The 20,698-nt window shown below is 46.9% G+C and overlaps 1 long non-coding RNA gene across 1 annotated transcript in view; it reads left to right on the top strand.

The window, feature by feature from the left end:
* LOC311599755 overlaps positions 1-20,308 on the top strand; it is a 60,271-nt gene extending 39,963 nt beyond the window's left edge. Inside the window, exons 2-3 of the long non-coding RNA XR_014779993.1 lie at positions 15,922-16,099; positions 18,559-20,308. This is a non-coding gene — a long non-coding RNA (uncharacterized lncRNA). The remainder of the gene's footprint in view (positions 1-15,921; positions 16,100-18,558) is intronic.
* The last annotated feature ends 390 nt before the right edge of the window (positions 20,309-20,698 follow it).

The following is a 20,698-nucleotide window of genomic DNA, read 5'->3' as shown; positions in this document are numbered from 1 at the left end:
TGAACCTAATGCATGCGGCAGTGTGGAGGACGGATCCCAGGAAGGAAGAAATGAAGGAAGACAAGCTTTTGTTACTATGACCAAAGTTCAAAGGAACATGACGAAGTGTGGCTGACCAGACGGCCATAGATCTGGAAAACATGGCACACGGGCTGAGTAAACACACTGCTTAGGGAAAGAAATATGCCAGAGTTGGCAGTTTGGGGATTTTTGAATATTTGACTATCTAAATCTATATCTATATATAAAATGAGATAGTTTGGCAATGACTTCTAGGTCTATGCAAGATTTCATTTATATTTTATATTTATGTATATATATTCTGAAAGTAATTGTATAAAATGCTTTAGAGCACTTGTGTTTTGGCTATGATCCATCACATGAGGTCGGATGGGATTTTCAACCTGTGACTATGTGGCACTCAGAAAGTTTCAGATTTGAGGGACCAAGGATATGGCTGAGTAGTAAAGCACTTGCTGTGCGAACGTGAGGCGCTGAGCTCATGCAAACGGCTAGGCAGCATGCACCTGTAACCCTGGGGCTGGGAGGTGAAGACAGGAGGCTCCTGGGAGGCTGAAAGGCCAGCAAGCCTGGCCAATGAGTGAGCTCCAGTTCCAGTGGGAGACTCTGCCTCCAGATCTGAGGTGGAGATGCTCTGGGGCCTCCCCATGTGCATGCACAGGCACACTTGCCAGCATATATATATATACACACACCACACACATGCAAAGGCACATGTGAACACATTTATAAATAACAAAAACGGTCAGATTTTACAGCAGTTTTGTTTTTCAGATTAGGTATACCCAGGCTGCTGGAAAACATGCTGATAGCGTTTAACATGGAAAAACATACAGGGCAAGAAAGCACCTTTCAGCACTGGGTGGCTGCCACCTAGAAAAAGGAGTGCATGTTCAGAAGAAGCGACTTGTGGGGCTGCTGGTTGAAAGACCAATGTGCAGACGCAGTGTATTTTCAGCCAGAATAATCGAAGAATAAGATAGGCTTTAAGTATACAGGGTTACTTCTTTTTTTTTCTCCAACATCTTATAAAAAGAAGCGCGTGAATTTCCACCAAGACCATATGAATCAGTTAGCTTCCTGCTGCTGTGACAGAATGCCTGAGGTGAACACCACACAAGGAGGGAAAGTCGGTTTTGGCTAATGGTTTCCGCTGTTTCAGTCCATAGTCATTTGGCTTGGTCACTTGGAGAGCCTGTGGCAAGGGAGGACATCATGGAGAGTGGAGTGCTACAAAGCGGCTCACTCTGTGGTGGTCAGGAAGCAGAGAGACAGGGGGGGAGATGGAGACAGAGACAGAGAGAGAGAGAGAGAAAGAAAGGGGAAGAAGGAAAAAAGAGGAAGAAGAAGAAGAGGAGCAGGAGGAAGAGGAGGAGGATTCAGTGGTAGCTGGAGTGGGCCTGGAGTCCTCATATGACATTCTTTTCAAGGGCAAACTCTCTGTGACTTAACTTTCTCCAGCTTGGCTCTACAGGCAGCTCTCAGTAATGTCATCTGCTGGGAGAATTTGTTCCTTCAACATGATCATTTCTGGGACCTTTAAGACATAAGCCAGTTTAGGGAAGGCTTCCTCAAAACAGCCCTTGTGACGTACTTGAGGCCCACTTAGGGGATCTCCAGGCGTGTCACATGGCTTGTGCTGCTCCAAAGCTGGGGAATAAAAAGACAGCCATGGGAGTCAGGGAAAGGACAAAGCCATGGACAAACGTAATCTTTGGAAACAGATCAACCTCTTGATTTTCCCAGGTTTTAAGATGAAAAACTTTTTAAAATGTTGGAAAAAACCGCTTTGGACTGGGAGATGGCTCAGCAGGCAATGCGTTTGTTGTGTAAGTGTGAGTTTGGAGCCCCCAGGACCCATGTAAAATCCAGGTAGGCATGTAAGGCCAGCATTCCCAAGGCAGACACAGGGATGCTCCAGAGGAAGATGGATCACCAGAGCAGCTGAAAGGTGGTTCAGATCTGCTGCAAGAGGCGCTGCCTCAATCTGTGAGGTGGGTGAGATCAAGGAAGACATCCATTGTCAGTCTTAAGTCTCCATGTACACACACATAGGCACACGCGCACGTGCATACTACATGCACACACACACATACACACATACACACACACACACACACACACACACACACACAGAGAGAGAGAGAGAGAGAGAGAGACAGAGACAGAGACAGAGACAGAGACAGAGACAGAGAGACAGAGAGACAGAGAGAGAGAGAGAGAGAGACAGAGAGAGACAGAGAGAGACAGAGACAGAGACAGAGACAGAGACAGAGACAGAGACAGAGAGACAGAGAGAGAGACAGAGACAGAGACAGAGACAGAGCGACAAAGAGAGACAGACACACAGACACACAAACACACTGAGACAGAGAGAAAGCTTCTAGCTGAAGAAATAGAACAAAACCAAACAAATGTCATCTAGAACTTTTCAGCACAGAGAATTCCATTGTTTTCGTTGCTCTTGCCCTTTAACTCTCCCTCTCCTTCCCCTTCCCCACCCCCTTTCTTTCTCTCTCTGTGTGAGTATGTTTGTGTGCATACATATACACAGAAGCCAGAGGGTGAAGGCATGTGTCTTCCTCAATGGCCCTCCACTATACATCTATTTTAAATTGTATTGTGAATTGATTTTTATGTATGAAAGTGCTTTGTCTGCATGCATATATATGTGCCACATGCACACCTGATGCTCTCGGAGGTCAGAGGAGTGTCAGATCTCTTGAAACTGAGTTACCGATGGCTGTGGGCCATGTGAGTGCTGATGGGGACTGAATCTATTCCTGTTCAAGAGCAAAAGGGGCTCAAACTTCTGAGCCTTCCTTCCCTCCAGCTCCTTATTTTCTGAGATAGGATCTTCCTGAGCCTGGAACTCGCCAGTTTGGCTAGATGGGCTGGCCAGTGAGTTCCAGGCATCTACCTGGTCCACCCTGTGGAATTTTCCTGAGCTGGGCATTAGAATTCAGTTTCTTATGTTTCTGTGGCAGGTACTTTATCAGCTTAACTATGTAATGGTTCCTCATGCTTTGTTTCCTCATGTTTCGTTTGGTTTTGTTTTTTGTTTTTTCGAGACAAGGTTTCACTGTGTATCCTTGGCTGTCTTGAACTCGATTTGTAGACCAGGCTGGCCTTGAACTCACAGCGATCCGCCTATCTCTGCCTCCTGCTGGGATTAAAGGCGTGTGCCACCGTGCCCCGGCCTCCTCACATCTTTAACTCTTAATTTTTCACCAATTCTCCTCACCCAGGACAGCCCAAATTGGAACACCCCAGTAAACTAAAACAAATGAAAAAAAAAAAGATACTCAAGAAACCATCTATTATTTCCAGGCTCAGCAGTAGCAGGACCCCCAGCTCCTCCCTTCGTACCCCCACTGTATTAATTCAGGAGGGGAAGTTATAAGCTGACTCCAGGTTAATAATGCACTCAGCAGCATTATTATTCTATTTCCTCTGATTCTTTTCTGTCTGCGTCCACCCAGCTGTCACCCCCACCTCTTGTTCTGTACTCCAATTCCTGTATCACTTTCAGTCCCATTCTTTTGCATCCGAGTTCCCTGCCTCCTAATATTTAATTTGAATTCATAGCCCCCTCCCCCCACCCCTAGTAAATCCTCAGACAACACAGCCAGGCTTCCCCTCCACCTCCCTTCTGCTTTCTTTATTATCCGACGGTCAGATTAGCATCTGACAAGGGAGCTGAATTGACTGTCTTCTGCTTGGGTTTCAAAACCTAAGGCAGATTATTGTCCCTGTTATAAATATAAAGGACATTTTAATTTTCTAGGAGCCAAGAACAGACACCCCAGCCATTGTCAAAATGGAAGAGGGCCCCAGGGCTTCGGGTGAGTTTCCAGCAGATCCTGTGTGTTAGCTTCCTCCCTCCGTGCCAATTCTTCTTGGGAATGAGGTGGGGTAGAAAGACAGGAAAATTAAGGGACAGGACGGGAGAAGAGGCCCTCGCTCTCTGTCTGGATGAAGCTTCTTGCCAGCTGGGGATAAAAAATTCAAATATAATCAACCGCACTTGCTCTGAAGATTGAGTGTACAGAAGCAATATTGTTTTTGCAGAGAGAGATTTTCAGATAAGAGTATTAAAACAGTGATAGACCATGCTCGGGGCCCTTGGTCCCTTCCTACAGTGTTGTCCTGGAAAGTCTGCCACAAACAAGACTATTAACTTTTGTTGACAGTGAAAGCGTCTTGTGGTGCTCTAACTATCAGCTGTAAGCCTCAGGGATGTTCCCACTGCTTGGAAATGGGAACAGCAAAGCCCCGTGCTATTGGCTGCTAGCCGGGGTCACAGGCCCAAGGAAATAAAAAATGTCATATGTCCTGGTGAAACTGGTAGTCAGTCAATACCAAGGGGTTCACAGAGAGCAGAGGAAGTAAATTCTCAAAAGCCTAAAGCAGCCATGGTCTTATTTTCTGGTTTCTGCTGCACCCCACCTTCAACCTCCTTTGGGAGCTTTTTGGAGGGCATTTTGTTTTGTTTTGTTTTCATTTTGTTTATTTTGTCCACCACCCCAATGAGCTTTCCTAAACCTATAATTTTTCACCTGATCCACTGACAAATCAAAATTGTCCATATACATTCAAATTAATCAAGGTGATTAATGCCTCCCCCCGCCCCCAGCTCAATGCCTAATTTATATCAGAGCTGGATCAAATTGGCCAATTTCCTAGGATATAAAAGCCCCTTCTCTAAAGCTCTACTTAGTAATCCCTTTTCCAGACCCCTTCCCTCCGGCACGGAGTTGTCACCCCATTTCTCTGTCAAACACTGGCTGTTTGCTTTCTGTCGTGTCTGCTCATCATCCTTTACAACCATGAAACAATGAACTCAACGGTGATGCAGCAAACTGGGAATATTATTGTCAGCTCCAAAGGAAAAAAATCTGTCTCCCTAAATTCCAAAAAGCAAAGGGACTAATGGCTATCCTGGGTGCCCATTAGCATTGCGAAGTGCGAGGTGGCCTCCCGGCTCTCACAGGTACCTGTGACACACTTCAAACTCCATCTTGGCATCCTAGCTCTTCTGACCGCTTTCCCTACCTTAAACTCCCTCCAGCTCATGGGCTCCCCTCCCTTGCAGCTTCTCCTTCTCCTTACATCCCTGCTATTTAAGCTACGCTCACTCTTCTTGCCTTCCTTTTTCTGTCTCCTTCCTACCCCTCTTTTGTCTACTACTTTTGTTATATATAAAAATTAAGATGATGTTAGAATGCAAGGTACCAGCGTGGGGCGCCAAATGTTAGTAGAATTGTGCGGCGGAGGTTAGAGGTGAAGGGCGGAGCTGTACAGAGGGGTGGAATCACACCATGCAACAGATCCACTTAAGAGGGTTTAATAAGGGGACTCACGTGGGGGCGGAGGGAGAGAGAGAGGGGGAGGGACGGAGGGAGGGAAGGAAATAGAGAGGAGAGGTAGAGAGGAGGTAGAGCTAACCACGTGAAGGGTCTGTCTGTCTGTTATACGGCCCAGAGCAGGACCACGCCCCCATGGCAGGTCAGCAGTGACATCATAGGTCGGCGGACTGAAGCGGAATCCTAACAACTTTCTCTGCTCTGGACTCTTCCAGATGCCTCTGGCCGCTCTCTCCCTCGTGGCTGTAATAAAAACCTTCCCCTTAACCATACTGTGGAGTGGCCATGTCTTCAGTTTGTACGACTGTGACCCTCCTTGGCAACCCTCTGAAGGGACAGCCTCAGAACCCACCAGGCGGCGCATATGGCTGCTAAAAAGACAATGAAGCACTGCCCCTAGAAAGCCCACGCTGCCCTGGCTGGGTCTCATCCTTTCTGTGAACATCTTTCTCTTAATCTGTGTTTCTCTTAATTTATGTTTAAATCTCTTTTTTTAGTCTATGTTAAAAATCATCTCTTAAGAAATTGCAATTCTGTTTCATACTGGTTCCTCCTAACACTCTTTTCTGTGGTGATGTAAACTCTTGGCTTGCCGGATAAAAGTCTCTGAAAAGAATTGAAGTGACAACGTGCCTTAGGCTTGCCTGGGCCACTGAATAGCCTCTCTCTGTAAGAAGCACTGTTCTTGTTTGTTTGTTTGTTTGTTCTGAGACAGGGTTTCTCTGTAGCTCTGGCTGCCCTGGAACTCTCTTTGTAGGCCAGGCTGGCCTCAAACTCACAGAGGTCCACCTGCTTCTGCCTCCTGATTGCTGCGATTAAGGGCGTGAGCCACCACTGCCACTGCCTGGCTCAGAAGCATTGCTCTTATGTGGCTAGGGAAACCCTGGCTCTGCTTAGGACAGAAAGGTCCCTCATCCTGCATCTCAGTGACCGCTGATACTAACCTCCAAAGGGATAGGACTTATTAGCATTCAAGGAGGGGCTCTTGGGCCACAAAGGGCCACATGGGACCAAGGAGATTGTCTCCTCTCAGCTTCTGAAGTTTCTCATATCCCCTTCTAACGTGTTTGGGGTCGTGCAGTTAGAGGAGCAAAGTCCTGCTCTGAAACAGGCATCTGATCTCCTCAGGATAGGCGCGGGTGGGTAGTGAGACAAGCCTCAGGCCTCCACATGCAGGCCTTTAGTTCCCATGCCCCTCTGGAGACCAGCCCACTGACATATCTGAATGGTAGGCTTTGGGGACTGGGGCCAGCCAGACCTTGATCATGAACTCCCTCAAAGGTGTCCCACTCGGCAAGTATCTGTCTGTCCTTTTGTTCTCTAGAGAACAAGTTTCATAAGTCACTGGGTCTGTCGTAATGTCAGTCAGGCCCTTCCATGACACCCTTTTCACTACCTCTTTGTTTAGCTTTCCTTATACAAGCCGGAAGGCATACCTTAATCGGAAGGAGTGTGTTCTGTACCACTATGTAGCTAAAAATAGCAGGCAGACCTATCCTCGTGCTCATGTGAACTGAGAGGGTGGGGTCTCCTGTGGTCTTTGGTGGACATCCTATCTCTAGGGTGAGTAGCTGTGTGAGCCCATGAAGGGTCACTATAGACCACAGAAGAAAGCAAGAGAAAGGCATTCTCTCAGGTCCAGAGGACAGATGTCCAATATCAAGACATCACCAAGCAGTTGGCTCTGGGAGAAATATGTTCATAGCCCCTTTCTCCTACTTCTGTTGGCTGCTGGTCGCCTTTGGTATTCCATGTTGGTTGGCTATAGTAACCTTCTGATCACTGCATCCTGTGGCATCCTTTCATATGTTTCTGTGTCCCCAAGTCTGCATATGGGCTTCTTGGATGGACACTGCTCATTGGATTTAGGGCATTTGACTTGATTATAGCCACTTAGCCCTTATTTCTAAACAAGGTCACACAGATATGGGGTGGTTAGGATGTTAATAGATCTTTTTTATTTGTTTATGTAAAAATGTAAAAAAAATTACTTTATTCTTATGTGCTTGAGAGTTTTGCTTGAAACTATATGTGCATCACATATATGTGGTACCTAGACACCAGAAAAGGGTATCAGATTCCCTGGATGTGGAGTTACAGACAATTGTTAGTGGCAACGTGGGTGCTGGGAATTGAGCCCAGTCCTCTAGAGGAGCAGCCAGTGCTCTTAACGACCGAGCCATTATCCCCTCAGTGAAACTTCTTAAAGCATAAATTTCACTCCATATAACAAAGCCACTGGACTTATCGCAGGCTGATACAGCTTGGACCCTGGGTCTCTTCTTCCCGTGCCTCAGTTTCTTTTCCCAGCAAAACTATTGGTGAAGTGAGTGCCAGTCCTACCATTTAGTGAGCTTACATTCATTTTGTATTTAGCCATTCTCCTGTCTCAAGGAGATAGAGAAAGAAAAAAATGAAAAGAGAAGATGGGACAGAAAAAATAAAGGAGCAAAGGAGAAGAGCTGTAAGAAGAAGAAAGGACAAGGGGGAAACCACCTGCAAGCAAAGGGGTGTGTGGTACGTGGCCACCAAGCCTGCGTCTCTCTGTCCCTGTCCCTGTCACCCCCCCCACACACACACAGTCGGTCTGTATGTGACAATCAAGCCTGTGTCTCTCTGTCCCTGTCTGCCGCCCCCCTCTGGTATTTAACCTTGTTTGCTCATAATCTTGCTGCAAACAAATATAGCTTCATAATACGCAGCAGAACATTTCCTCTGGCTGCATACAAACTCCTGCTTTACAAACTATTATCTCCCGAGGCTATTAATTTAGAGCATATTGTGAAAAGGACTGCAAAGGCACGACCTGTCAGAGGTGCAGTGTGTGTGTCTGTGTGTCTGTCTGTGTGTGTGTGTGTGTGTGTGTGTGTGTGTGTGGAGAGAGAGAGAGAGAGAGAGAGAGAGAGAGAGAGAGAGAGAGAGAGAGAGAGAGACAGAGAGAGAGAGAGAGACAGAGACAGAGACAGAGACAGAGACAGAGACAGAGAGGAGAGACTTTTTTTTACTCCTTGAAAGTAGAAGGACTTTTCAGGTCTGTGGCTCTAGCTTGTCTTCAGCTGCCCTCTTCACAGTCTACTGGGAAAGACACATGGCTTTGGTGTAGTTACATGCACCCTCACGATGTCCAGGCCCAGCGATGGCAGCACCCATCTGAAGCCTAGTGTTCCACTCAGTCTACAGTCAGGGCCACTTTGCATCTCTTGATATCTCTGTTGCTTGCTCTAAAATGGCAGTGCTTATGTTGAGATTCCCTCAGTGAAACCACCACATTTTACAAAGCTGCCGCACTGGCTCCTTTAACTATTGCTGGATGCCAAGTCGTACCCTCTCAGTTCATATGTTCCGCCATGCATCTTGGGGGCTATATGGTTGATGACGTCCTCACAGCTGCTTGGGCAAATGGCCAGTAGGGTTGCTAAAAGGAGCAAAGAAAAATCCAGTATATCTACCCTTTACATTGTACTTTCAGCTTAACAGTGAAGTTTCAGCATAAGTATATCTTAAATATTCCATCGGCTCACTCACTTGGACTGAAAAAAAAAGTTCTTTTAAAGCAAAAACGAACTGGGCATCCTGAGTGCTTTTTGGTGAACCCAGCAAGAGGGGAAATTGATGTGATGCTTTGTTCTGATTCCTGAGTCTTGCATCTCGCATAGCTGTGAGGCCTTCTCTTTCTCATCTTTGGACATTTTCAAAGGAAACTAGTGGCTTCCCCTGTTGGTTGTCAGTCTCCTCTGTATAGAAGGGGCCAAGCGAGTGCCACAAATAAATACAGAGCCAGATTGGCCTTTGGGAATATGGCTCCTGCACTGTGATCTGTCAGCTGGAGTTCAGTACTCCTGTTTGGCACATGCATCTTGTCACGGGCGTTTATCTTTTGCCATTAGGACTCCAGAGAGGTGGGACGGTGAAATGTGAAATCCATCAAAGTAGCAAACGTCCCAGCAATCACACTTCTAAGCCTCTGCCTCAAGGAAATAATGAGAGATATGTACTTAGATTTATGAACAGTGAAAGACTGGAGACTCTCTGAGTGTCCAGTAATGGGAGGATAGTAAATGACCGGGCATTCTTGGAGTGGAATATTATGTGACAACTAAAAATGATGGCTTTAGACAAATGTTTTATGACATCCTGCTGTTAGTAATACAGAGGGTAAGGACGCATGATGCATGGCAGTGTGATTTTAACAAGTCTAGAAGGAAGTGCACCAACTCGCTTGGCAGGCTCTGCCTACAGGACTGAAACCACTCATGATTTCCCAGCACTGTCCTGCAATGAAGGGAGATAAGAGGGTGGAAAGCAGCATCTCTGACCATAGGGTTGTGTTTCCCACAAAACATCTGTGAGCACTTGTGAGTGACTTGGGCTCCTCACCCACAAGCCTGTCTTCTCCATGCCTGCAGGGTCCTGCTTAACCTCTCAAGAGTTAGCTCTCGGCCATCACTCAGCTCTGCTGCTCCCCTCAGCCCCCAGCCACACATCTCTTAAAAAGAATCTGTGTGTGTGTGTGTGTGTGTGTGTGTGTGTGTTTATCTACTTCCTTCCAAGTGTGTGAATGCTGGTGCCTGTGTGTCATGGTGTGTGAAAACTTGCAGGACTTGGTTCTGCCCCTTCACCTTAAGACAAGGCCTCTTGTTGTTCGTAGCCTTATATGGCAGGCTCGCTGGCCTGTGAACTTCCAATGATCCTTTGCTCTCCATTTCCCATCCTGCCGTAGGAGTGCCAGGGTTACCACACTACCTCATCTGGCTTTACATGGGTCCTGGGGACCTGAACTCATGACCTCAAGCTTGAGTCTCATGCACTTCACTCACTCAGCCATCTCCCTTCTGAAAGCATTGTCAAGGCAACCTCTGAACGGTGTCCTTTTTATTTTTCTGACGTCACTGGGGATTGGATCTGAAGATTGGAAAGCCTATAAGAAAAATATAACTATATACATAATACTTCAAAAATGCAATTGCGTCTATCTTTGAGAGAAGCAGCTTTTAAAGTTCCTGCATTCTCCCTCAGCCACCCCGAAGCTGTCCTGTTTTATCTCCGTCTTGCATTAGTGAGGCTCTGATCATAGTTGATGATCCACTATCCATGTTATTATGAACTCAAGTCTGGAGCTGACGTCAGGGTTTACTCTCTGTGGTTTGCCCCATGCCTGGAGTGCAATCGTCAACAGACTGGGGCAGAATTAGAGAGTGCTACTGTCCCAAGAATGCCCTGTGCTCTGCCTGTGAAACCCTCCTCTCCTGCGTGCCTTTCAGGTTTTTACACTTATTTCTTTTGAGGGTGGAACACACAGGGTGCCGCAGAGGACAGTGTGCAGGAGTCTGCCATTTTCTTCTACCGTGTGAGTCTTGGGGATCAAACTCAGATCAGCATGCCTGGCAGCAAGTGACTTTACCTCTGAACCCTCTCACCATCAGTTTTTAACCGTACACATTTTAGCAAGTAAACAAGGGCCAGCGAAACAAAAATGATTATTGTTTTTAAAATCATGACATTGCTAAGAGTGGTGCTCATGCCTATGATCCACACATTTGAAAAGCTCATGTGAGATGCTCACTACTGTGAGTTTGAGACCAGTCTGGGGGTACAAACTGAGTTCCTGAGTAGTCTGGACTATAGGATGAAACTATCTTTTAAAAAAGTGTGGTGTGTGTGTGTGTGTGTGTGTGTGTGTTTGCATGTGCGTGCATGTGTGCATGTGTATATGTGTGTGTGCGTGTGTGTGTGACCCTATTTTATATACCTCAATAAAAAACAGGAATTTTATATTCCTTAGACTTTGCAGGTCTATTGAGTTTGTGCAGTAAATGTTTGGTCCTCATGCAGCTTGCTAACAAAGGGCCTTTAAGTAGTGGGAGGGGTTGTGTCCTCTTGATCAGTTTAAGGGCCTTTGGCTTACAACTGAGAATCCATAATCTCAGCTCCTCCAGCTTTTCTGGCCTGGCATCCTCAGCACTCACTCACCCACTCACTCACCCACTTACCCACCATTTTCCTCCCTAGGCTGGTTGCCTTCAAACCATTAACTTCAGCACCCCACCCACTTCACTTCATCCTTTAAGATTTGATTAAATGCAGTGCCCTCCCTGAAGACTTCCTGCCTGTCTGGGTGAGAAGTCTGGTCCTCTCTAACATCCTGGTCACAAATTTCCATGCACTTGAAATAAATTTATTCACACCTCCTGTCTCTTGTATCGAAGGGCAGTTTTAGAGAAGATCCACATCCTATGTATGATGGCTTGAATGAAAATGGCCCACAAAACACACACACACACACACAGAAGAAAAGAAAAAGAAAAAGAAAGAAAGAAAAGAAAATGGCCCTCATGGCTCATAGAGAGTGGCACTGTTTGAAAGGACTAGGAGGTGTGGCCTTGTTGGAGGAAGTATGACCCTGGGGGTGGAGCTTTGGGGTTTCAAATGCTCAAACCAGCTGCAGTCTCTCTCTCTCTCTCTCTCTCTCTCTCTCTCTCTCTCTCTCTCTCTCTCTCTCTCTCTCCCTCCTCCTCCTGCCTGCCAATCCAGATTTCTCAGCTCCTTCTCCCTCTCCTTCTGTGTTGCCATGCTCCCCCCCCTCCCGCCATGACCATAACTGGACTAATCCTTTGAATGTAAGCATGGGCCAATTAGATGTTTCCCTTTATAAGACATGCTGTGGCCCTGATGTCTCTTCACAGCAACAGAAACCCAAAGACACTATGTGCCTTTAAAAAATGTTGCTTAGCCAGGTATAGTGGCACACACCTTTAATCCCAGCCCTTGGGCGGCAGAGGCAGAGGCAGAGGCAGGCAGCTCTCTATGAGTATAGCCTGGTCTACATAGTGAGTTACAGGCAGGACATAGGACAGCTAGAGCTACATAGTGAGACTTTGTCTTGGATAAAAAAAATATAAAACCTGTTTCTTGAACATAAGTAAAAAGTATTTGTTGATTGAAATAGTATCAGCGTCCCCAGATGAAGGATTTATTCAACCACCCTTACAATGGACCATATACCATTCTAGGCACTGAAGAGACCCTGGTGGGAACAAAATAGCGAGGCCTTTGCTCTCAGGGAATTCTCATTCTTCTGGTGAGGGATAAACAATAAGCAAGCAGATAAGAGAATCTTAGAACTAAACAGATAATATCATTCATTCAGTCATTCAACAAATACTCATTAAGCTTCTCCAACATGTGAGACATTGTTCTAGTTGCTAGGCAACAAAGCGAAATTTCTGCCTCCAAGGATGCTGTGATAATAGAGCATGGTGGGGTGGGCTGTACTCGTCGATGGAATGGTCAAGGTGAATATCTAAAGTGAACAGCTCGGGACTTTAACATGAAGAATGAACTGTTGAAGGAGAATAATGAAGAGGAATCCCAGGCACAGAAAGATCAGGAGAGAATTCCTCCATGGAGAAGAGAGAAGGCTGCAGGGGCTCCGAGGTGGGATGAGCCTGGCGTGTGGGACACGTGGCTAGCCAGTGCATCTGAGATGGTGCCTTGGCATGAGGATGGAAAAGGCCTCAGGATGATGCATGAGTGACCTCAAGCCAAAAGAAGGATGCTTACCACCACAGTCCAGGTCCGGCTTTAAGGCCCCTCTCCGTTCCAAGAAGCCGTGATGAGTCATGTGTCCTCAGCTGCTGGCTTGAGGGAATGGACCAGTCCCCATACTGATGATGGTGCAGAGGATAGGCTACTTATGTGAACGGTCGCGCTTGAATATCTGCCCCTTAGCTCTCAAACACTTCTCAAACCAAAGAGGGAACTGGGTAAGAACTAGCAAAAAGGCCCTTTTCTGAAATTATGGGTGAAGTGACCCTGGAGTTCTCTTAAGACATCACATTCCCATAGTGCTTTTGGGAAATGGGCAGGCTGGAATCGTTATCCATGAAGATGCCCGTGGAAGGTCCAGCTGGGGAGCCAGCATCTAAGCCTCTGCTGTAGGCTCTCCAGGACACTCAGAAGTGGGAAATTCCTTACTCACTCGGACCAGCTTCCAAGATTCAGAGGCTCAAGCACCCCCAATGACTTCCATTCTCTCCCAGACACCTTTCATAGGGTCCTTGACTACGGCGGAGAAAAAGATCATGGCTGGGCCCAGTGTGGCATGTTGAAATCAACCTCCGTCACAGACGCCCTGTGATTCCCGGCAAGTCCTGTCTGTCTCTGAGCCTGGGTTTGCTCCTTGGGAATGCGAAATGGAGAGATGAAATGTCACTGCTGGCTTTCTGTGATACGAATCATTGATTTTATAGAGCTGGGGACATTGAGGCAGGGGCCTTTTGCTGTCTCAGAGAAAATTGCCTTTTGAATAGAGAACGGAAATTGTAATTGCTTTGGGACTCCGGGCTCAGTGAGCGGTGCACTTCTGAGCTGGGGAGAGTCCCCAGCTGTGCTGGGAGAGTCGGGGACACGCCCACTGGCTCCACCCTGCTCCTTCCTCTCCGCCCGCTGTTATTTGGATGGTAGCATTTCTTTTCCTCCTGGATCTTCTTTCCAGTGTGACTCCTGCCACAAACACGAGAAGACACATTTCACCAGGAACTGAAAAGTACAATTATTTTTAAAGCAATATGGGACCTTTACTAGGGTGTCCCTCTTTATAGTCACGGCTTGTCGGATCTAGGAGAAGAGAGCAAAGCTGTGACAGTAGCATAAGACCAGTCGACTGCCTGAGTGTGGTGGCACACACCTATAATCCCAGCCATCAGGGGGATTGCCATGAGCTTAAAGGCGGCTAGGGCCACATAACAAGATCCTGTTTCAAAAAAAAAAATTGGAGTTCCTCCCTAAAATGACATTAAAGCCATTTACTGGAAAATGTGGGAGAATAAGTAGCTCAGCTTCTCCAAGAAGCCCTAGCACAGGTGCTGCTGGTGGTTGGAGATGTCTGGACAGCACAGCCCTTCCTCCAGCAGTTGGGACTTGATCAGCAGTGGAGAACATACCAAGCCTCGCCAGGGGAGGGCGCCAGTGGACTCAAGCCACAGAACACAGTGGCTTCTTTCAGATGGAGCCGTGCCCTGACAAGCAGAGCTTTGGGGGCTCCCATCTGTTCAAAGGCCTAAACACTAGGCCAAAGCGCCTGACAAAATAATCCTACAACGTTACAGCACAGAACCAATTCTATTTGTGAAAAGGGTGGACTGAGGGCTGCGCCCCCAAAGCCACCCAGGGACCCAAGTCCTTCCAGTTCATGATTCCACCTTTCCTGGTCCTCAGAGTTTTCCACTCATCCAGGAAATGGACAGAGCAGGCGTGGAGGGCTGCCTTAGGCTTTACAGACTGCTAGGGAGTGACAACAGTCCAAACCCATTTCCCGTTCTAAACGAGTGGTCAAATGTGCTGCCTTCATGGCCGCCTACCTCAGGGCTGTTTCTGCTCACGAAGCAGAGGGCTCCTAGCCCCATGCTCGCTCTATCTTAGGCACTGTGTACTACTTACATAAGGCATGTACGTTACGAGGGCGATGTCTGGCTCACTGAAGGACCAGGAGTGGCATGTGCCTAGCAGGTGAGGTTGAAAGCACCATCCAGGCTAGCAGTGTCTGATGTGTGAAGTCAAATGCATTTCTACACAGAGACCCCAGTATGGCTCTCAGTTCCAGTAATGAGCTCTGGAGACCTGAATAAGAAGCTGGTTTCCAGGTGACCATTGTGCAATTGTTAGAGGGATGGTTTTTTTTTTTTTCCAATTTCCGGGAGTTGTGGCGAACATAAGAAATAAGCCAGCTAGGGTGGTTGGGGCGGAAGAGATACTAGACAAATAGCATCAGAGTTCTTGTTTGGTTTCCGTAGAGCCCTGTTAGAAATGGCGGTCTGTTGTTTAGTTCACTAATGAGTTTGGGGATTCCAGCTCCTTAACACACTGCAAGTAACTGGGCATAGTGCACACAGCACCTGCCATCTCAGCACTTAGGAGGGGAAGGCAAGGGAGTGAGGACTTCATACACAGTTCTGGCTACATAGAGAGACTGAGACTAGCTTGGGTTACACAAGGCCTTTCTTAATAATCAATCAATTAATCAATCAACCAAACAACACACACACACACACACACACACACACACACACACACACACACACACACACTTCTCAAAATCCTGAAAGAGACATTATCAGTTCCTTTGCATCCTGGCTGAAAGCTGGTCGTTGGTAACAGCTCACAGCCTGATTTCTTGTCAACAGCAGCATTTCGTTAGATGGAATAAAAACCCAGAGCCATATCAAAGCAGGAGCTGAGTTAATCAGATCCAAGCCCAGGAGACTCTAGTCACTTCCATGAGCTATGTGACTATTTATTACTTATTTATTATTTGTTTATTGGTGCTGGGAAATGAGTTCAGCTCACTCGCTAAACATATGCTATGCCCCTGAGCTGTACCTTTTACTCTTAATATTTGAGTTTTGGAACGTCTGCCAACCTAGTTTTGTTGGTTTGTTTTTTTTTTTTAAAAAGAATAAGATGCTCACTTAAATGTTACGCCCGATTTAAGAAAGATAGTTTTGTTTGTTTTGCTTTTTATTTTTGTTTGTTTTAGCGAGGAGTGCTGACTGTAGTCCGGACATGATCCATTGATGCCGTTTGTCATCCTGGGGCCCATCTTCTCTGTCACTGTTTCTGAAAACTGATGTGGGACGTTGGAAGTCCACCTGTGCCATGATGGAAACAGAGGTGCCTGCCTTGAGGACATAGCAGATGGCTCGTGCTTCCCACAGGTAAACATACATTCCTTGGGTAGGTAGGAGCTAAGAGGTCCCCAGTGGGCACAAATGAAAGTATTCCGTTTGCTATGGGCTGACGTTAAAAGCCAGGACTGACACCCCGGGCCCCCCACCCTCTCGCTCCCCCACCGCAGAGCCTCAGGCAGGGAACTCTGAGAGCAGAATGGCATCTCCCTTCATTCTACCTTCTTTCTGAAGAGAAAACATACCTCAAAGTCACACTTTTTGAAGATGAAGTAAAAGGTTTCCTTTGTTGGGCAATTCGAGTTTTGGGGCATGCGCAAATGCTGCTGCGGCATTTTGTTTGTTTGTTTGTTTTTGTTTTGGAGTCCCTGTCTCTTAGTCACACACTGGTTGTGGGATCCCTGGGCTGATCTTGCACCAAACTCATTTTCAGTGTCCAGCCTTCTGCAAGGGCGCCTCTCTGTTTGTTCGTCTGCATAATGCAAATCCTTTTTAACGGGATTCTGTATTTGTCTTGGAGGCTACTTTGCTTCATTGTAATAACAGAGCAGCACTAGGCTGATGTCTCACTAATTTGCTGGGTTCATTTGTTTATTTACTTATTTATTTTTGGTCTTTTAAGACAGGACTTGTCTGCATAGCTCTGGCTGTCCTGGAAACCACTTTGTAGACCAGGCTAGCCTTGAACTCAGAGATTTGCCTGCCTCTGCCTCAAAAGTGCTGGGATTAAAGACATGTCCCACCAATGCCGGGCCTGTTTTGTTATTATTATTGTTGTTGTTGTTACTATTATTACTATAGTTGTTATTTTGAGACAGTCTTTCCCTGTGCCTCTGGCTGACCAGAGACTCTTTGTAGATCATTCTGGCTTCAAACTTCCAGTGTCACCTCTGCCTCAATCTCCCTAGTGCACGATAACAAGCATGCATCACCATCCCTTCCTGTCCTACTTTGCTTTTAATTAATGCTCGATGTGGCTCTGGGCGGTGGCAGGTACAGGAGCGCTGGGACCAGGAGCTGTTGAAATGGGAGAAGCACACAGGAGAGCAGCTATTTTATTTTATAGCAGACTTCCAAGAGAAAGGATGAAGTAGAAGTCTGCAGGAAACGCATCCATTCTGGAATCTTTCAAAGCTCTTGCTGACGTTAGTGGCATTTGGAAAGTGCTGAGCAAAACTTGGAGCTCGCAGGACTCCACAGCACCAATAAGGATGATAGGATGGTGGTGGTGGCATTTATAAACACCCTGTGCCAAAGAGCTTTTAGGAGTGGGTATTTTTTTTAAAGGTTGCTATTTATTCAGTCAAGCAAGGACCTTAAGGTGGCAGGAACCATTCCCCTTTTTAACATACATGGAAACTGAGTCACAGCACGCACATGAAGTGGCTTCTTAAAGGCTGAGATTCTGCCCCGCAGTAGAGCTGGGGCTTGAGGAGGCTGATCTTGGCAAGTCTAGGCATCTGCTTTGTGGAGCTCCCTCCATGCTCTGGATGTCTCCACAAGCGGCTAAAGGGAGCACTGATCATGAAAACGCACATCCGGAATAACCTCTGTCAACCCATCTGGTGTGCAGAATTTGACCCCAGGGCAGTTACCAAGCCTCTTTTCAAGCCCTGACCATCTGGCTCTTCTTTCTAGTCCTTACTCTGTCCTCCATCCTTCTAGAAGCTTTGGGTTCTAGATCGCTTCCTAGTTCACTGCCCTGGGATAATCTCCAGGAGGAAATGAGTCTCCCAGCAGTGGCACTTTATGGGCTTTAGTCTGAAGCTCAGCTCAGTGTCTTTGCATGGTGTCTTAGGGTCACTATTGCTGTGATGAGACCCCTTGCTCAAAAGTAAGTTGGGGAGGAAAGGGTTTATTTGGCTTATGCTTCCATTCCAACTGTTCGTCAGTGAAGGAAGTCAGAACAGGAGCTTGAACAGGGCAGGAGCCTGAAGGCAGGAGCTGATGCAGAGGCCATGGAGGGGTGCTGCTTACTGGCTTGCTCCCCATGGCTTGCTCAGTCTGCTTTCTTATAGGACCCACGACCACCAGTCCTACAATGGGTTGGGCCCTTCCCACGATTAAGAAAATGTCCTGCAGGCCTGACTGTAGTCAGATCTTACTGAGGCATTTCTTAATTGAGGCTTCCTCCTCTCCAGCGACTCTAGCTGCTAGTGTCAAGTTGACTTAAATTAGCTGGCACACATGGTTTAACTGCTGTAGAAAGTTGATATGGGAGCTCCTTTGCACCAGAACTTTAAGAAGTTCCCACTGTGGAAGCTGTAGAGATGGCTCAGTGGTTAAGAGCACATATTACTCTTTTTGAGGACCTAAGGTCAATCCCCAGAACCCACATCAGGTGGTTTACAACTGCCTGTAATCTCAGCTTCAGGGGTAATCTCGGACCTCTGTAGGCACTTGCATTCATGTGCATATACCTCCCTGCATATACATAATCAAAATAGCAAAAATAAATATTAAAAAATAAGTTCCTACTGTGGTTCCAGAGCACCAGCACTAGCATCAGCACCGGCACCGGCACCAGCACCAGCACCAGTATCAGCATCAGTACCAGCACCAGCATCAACATTAGTACCAGCATCAGTGTCACCATCAGCATTGGCACCAGCACCAGCACCAGCACCAGAATCAGCATCATCATCAGCACCAGCATCAGCATCAGTACCAGCACCAGCATCAATATCAGCATCAACACCAGCATCAAGCATCAGTACCAGCATCAGCACCAACATCACCTTCAGCATCAGTACCTACTGATGTTGGCTAAACACTCAAATTCCCAGGACTCATCCCAGACCACTGTATCATCTACTATAGGAACAAGACTCAGCTGTTGGGTTTCAGAGCTCTCCAGGGCATTCTGCTGCACACTAAAGTTTGAGAAACACAGCTCTAAGTAATATCACCTCCAAGCTTGTGAGGATGGTGTGAGACTTAAAATGAACACACATCAAGTTTACAGCCACACAGGAGTGAGGGGGTTAGTCACTTGACAGGTTAACCCTGGTTCTGTGTTCCCCACGCTGAGGTTTGAGACTGGTGTACTAAGTCAGTGCACAATGTTGTCTCAGTCCTGTTACTCAGCTTGAGGGCCTGAGTTGCTGGTGTGAAACCAGCTAGGGAAATGAAACTCAGGGATACGGTCTAAAACAGCAATGTGTTGGAACTCAGTCACCAAGCCCAGGATCTGGATTCTGCTGTTCAGAGTGGAAAGACTGTTCATTGTTGGATTTTCTCCTGTCCATCAGGGACCTGAGCCGTAGCCTTCCAGGCTTCATTTCAGCAGGGCCTGTGAATCTGTCTGCATTTAGTGTTTGGATGAAAGAAATTAACTAGGAAAATTGGTGCAAGCATGGCTAGGGGCATCAAGGACGCACATCTCTTCTCCGTATTCTTCCAGCTAGGGATTCAGCTGTTCTCCATCTCCAGACAATTTGTGGGAGATTGGCCAGCATCTTCCACGGGATGCTACGATGGCAACAGCTGCAGTTCTCATAGGAGACTGCAATCACCTTGCTGTGTACAACAAAGACTTCTAAAGCAGGAGTGTGGGGGACCTGTGTGTGAATGTGTGCCTGTGTGCACTCATGTGCATATGTGTACATGCTTACAGATGAGCATGAATGTGTTCACAAGTGTGTGCATGTACATGTGTAAGGGGAGAAGTGCAAGAATTCCCTTGCAGGAGAGAATTACTGCACAAGTGGAGCTTTCTGTTCTCCTGTGGAAGGCAGATAGTGGTCTTCCTGGAACCAAGTTTCCCCTGTATGGAACCAGGTCCTATTTAGAGATGTGGATCAGGGCTGGGAGGGACCTTAGGGATCCCACAGTCTAACCCATTGCGTAGAGGAGTCACTAGGCAGGATCCACAGTGGACCCAATGACTGAGGCTAGGTCGTGTTCTAGGAGGCCTATGTGCCAAAGCTGAGAAGCCAGGTTCAGAACATTTATAGCCACATTTTATCTGATGACAGTGTGTCTGGATTTCTCCTTCCTTCCCTCTTTTATTCCTTCCACTGGTGATTTTTCCTTTCTTCTTTCCTTCCTTTTCCCATTTTTCATCCCTCCTCCTTCCCCTCCCGCCCCTTTGAGACAAGATTTCATTGTTCTAGGCTGGCTTCAAACTTGCTATGTAGCCAAGGCTGACTTTGAACTCTTGAGTCTCCTGCCTCTACCCATAGAGTGATTAATTATAGCCCTGTGCTACCATGGTCTTCTGGATTTCTTTAAAATAAACAAGCCCACCTCCGCCTGATTGACTTAATACATGATTGTGCCAAAAATCTAATAGCAATGGCTTTACAGGGTGATGTTAGTGCCAGTCACTTCTCAGTGGTTACTTCGTTCACTGTCTCCACACTTGGTGTCAGGTATCATTCCCATCCCACGTTGTAGACGAGGAAACTGAGGCTAGGTTTCAGATGCTTGCTTCAGGGTCACAGGGTTTTGTTAAAACCTACCTGTGCTTTGTTGTTCTAGATCTCTGAAGACCTAGGGTGAAAGGGAGGGCACTAAACCATCTTAGAGGGATGCAGCCCAAAACAGGAAGTTAGTGTCACAGCCAAGACCAGAGCCCTAGAGGTCAGTCCAACATCAGGTCATGGGTCACACTCACCTGTCCCCATC

The sequence above is a fragment of the Acomys minous genome (assembly GCF_964271855.1).
Source record: "Acomys minous genome assembly, chromosome: 6".
Lineage (NCBI taxonomy): Eukaryota > Metazoa > Chordata > Mammalia > Rodentia > Muridae > Acomys > Acomys minous.
Note: the sequence above shows the minus strand (reverse complement) of the source record. Positions and strands in the feature narration are given on the sequence as shown.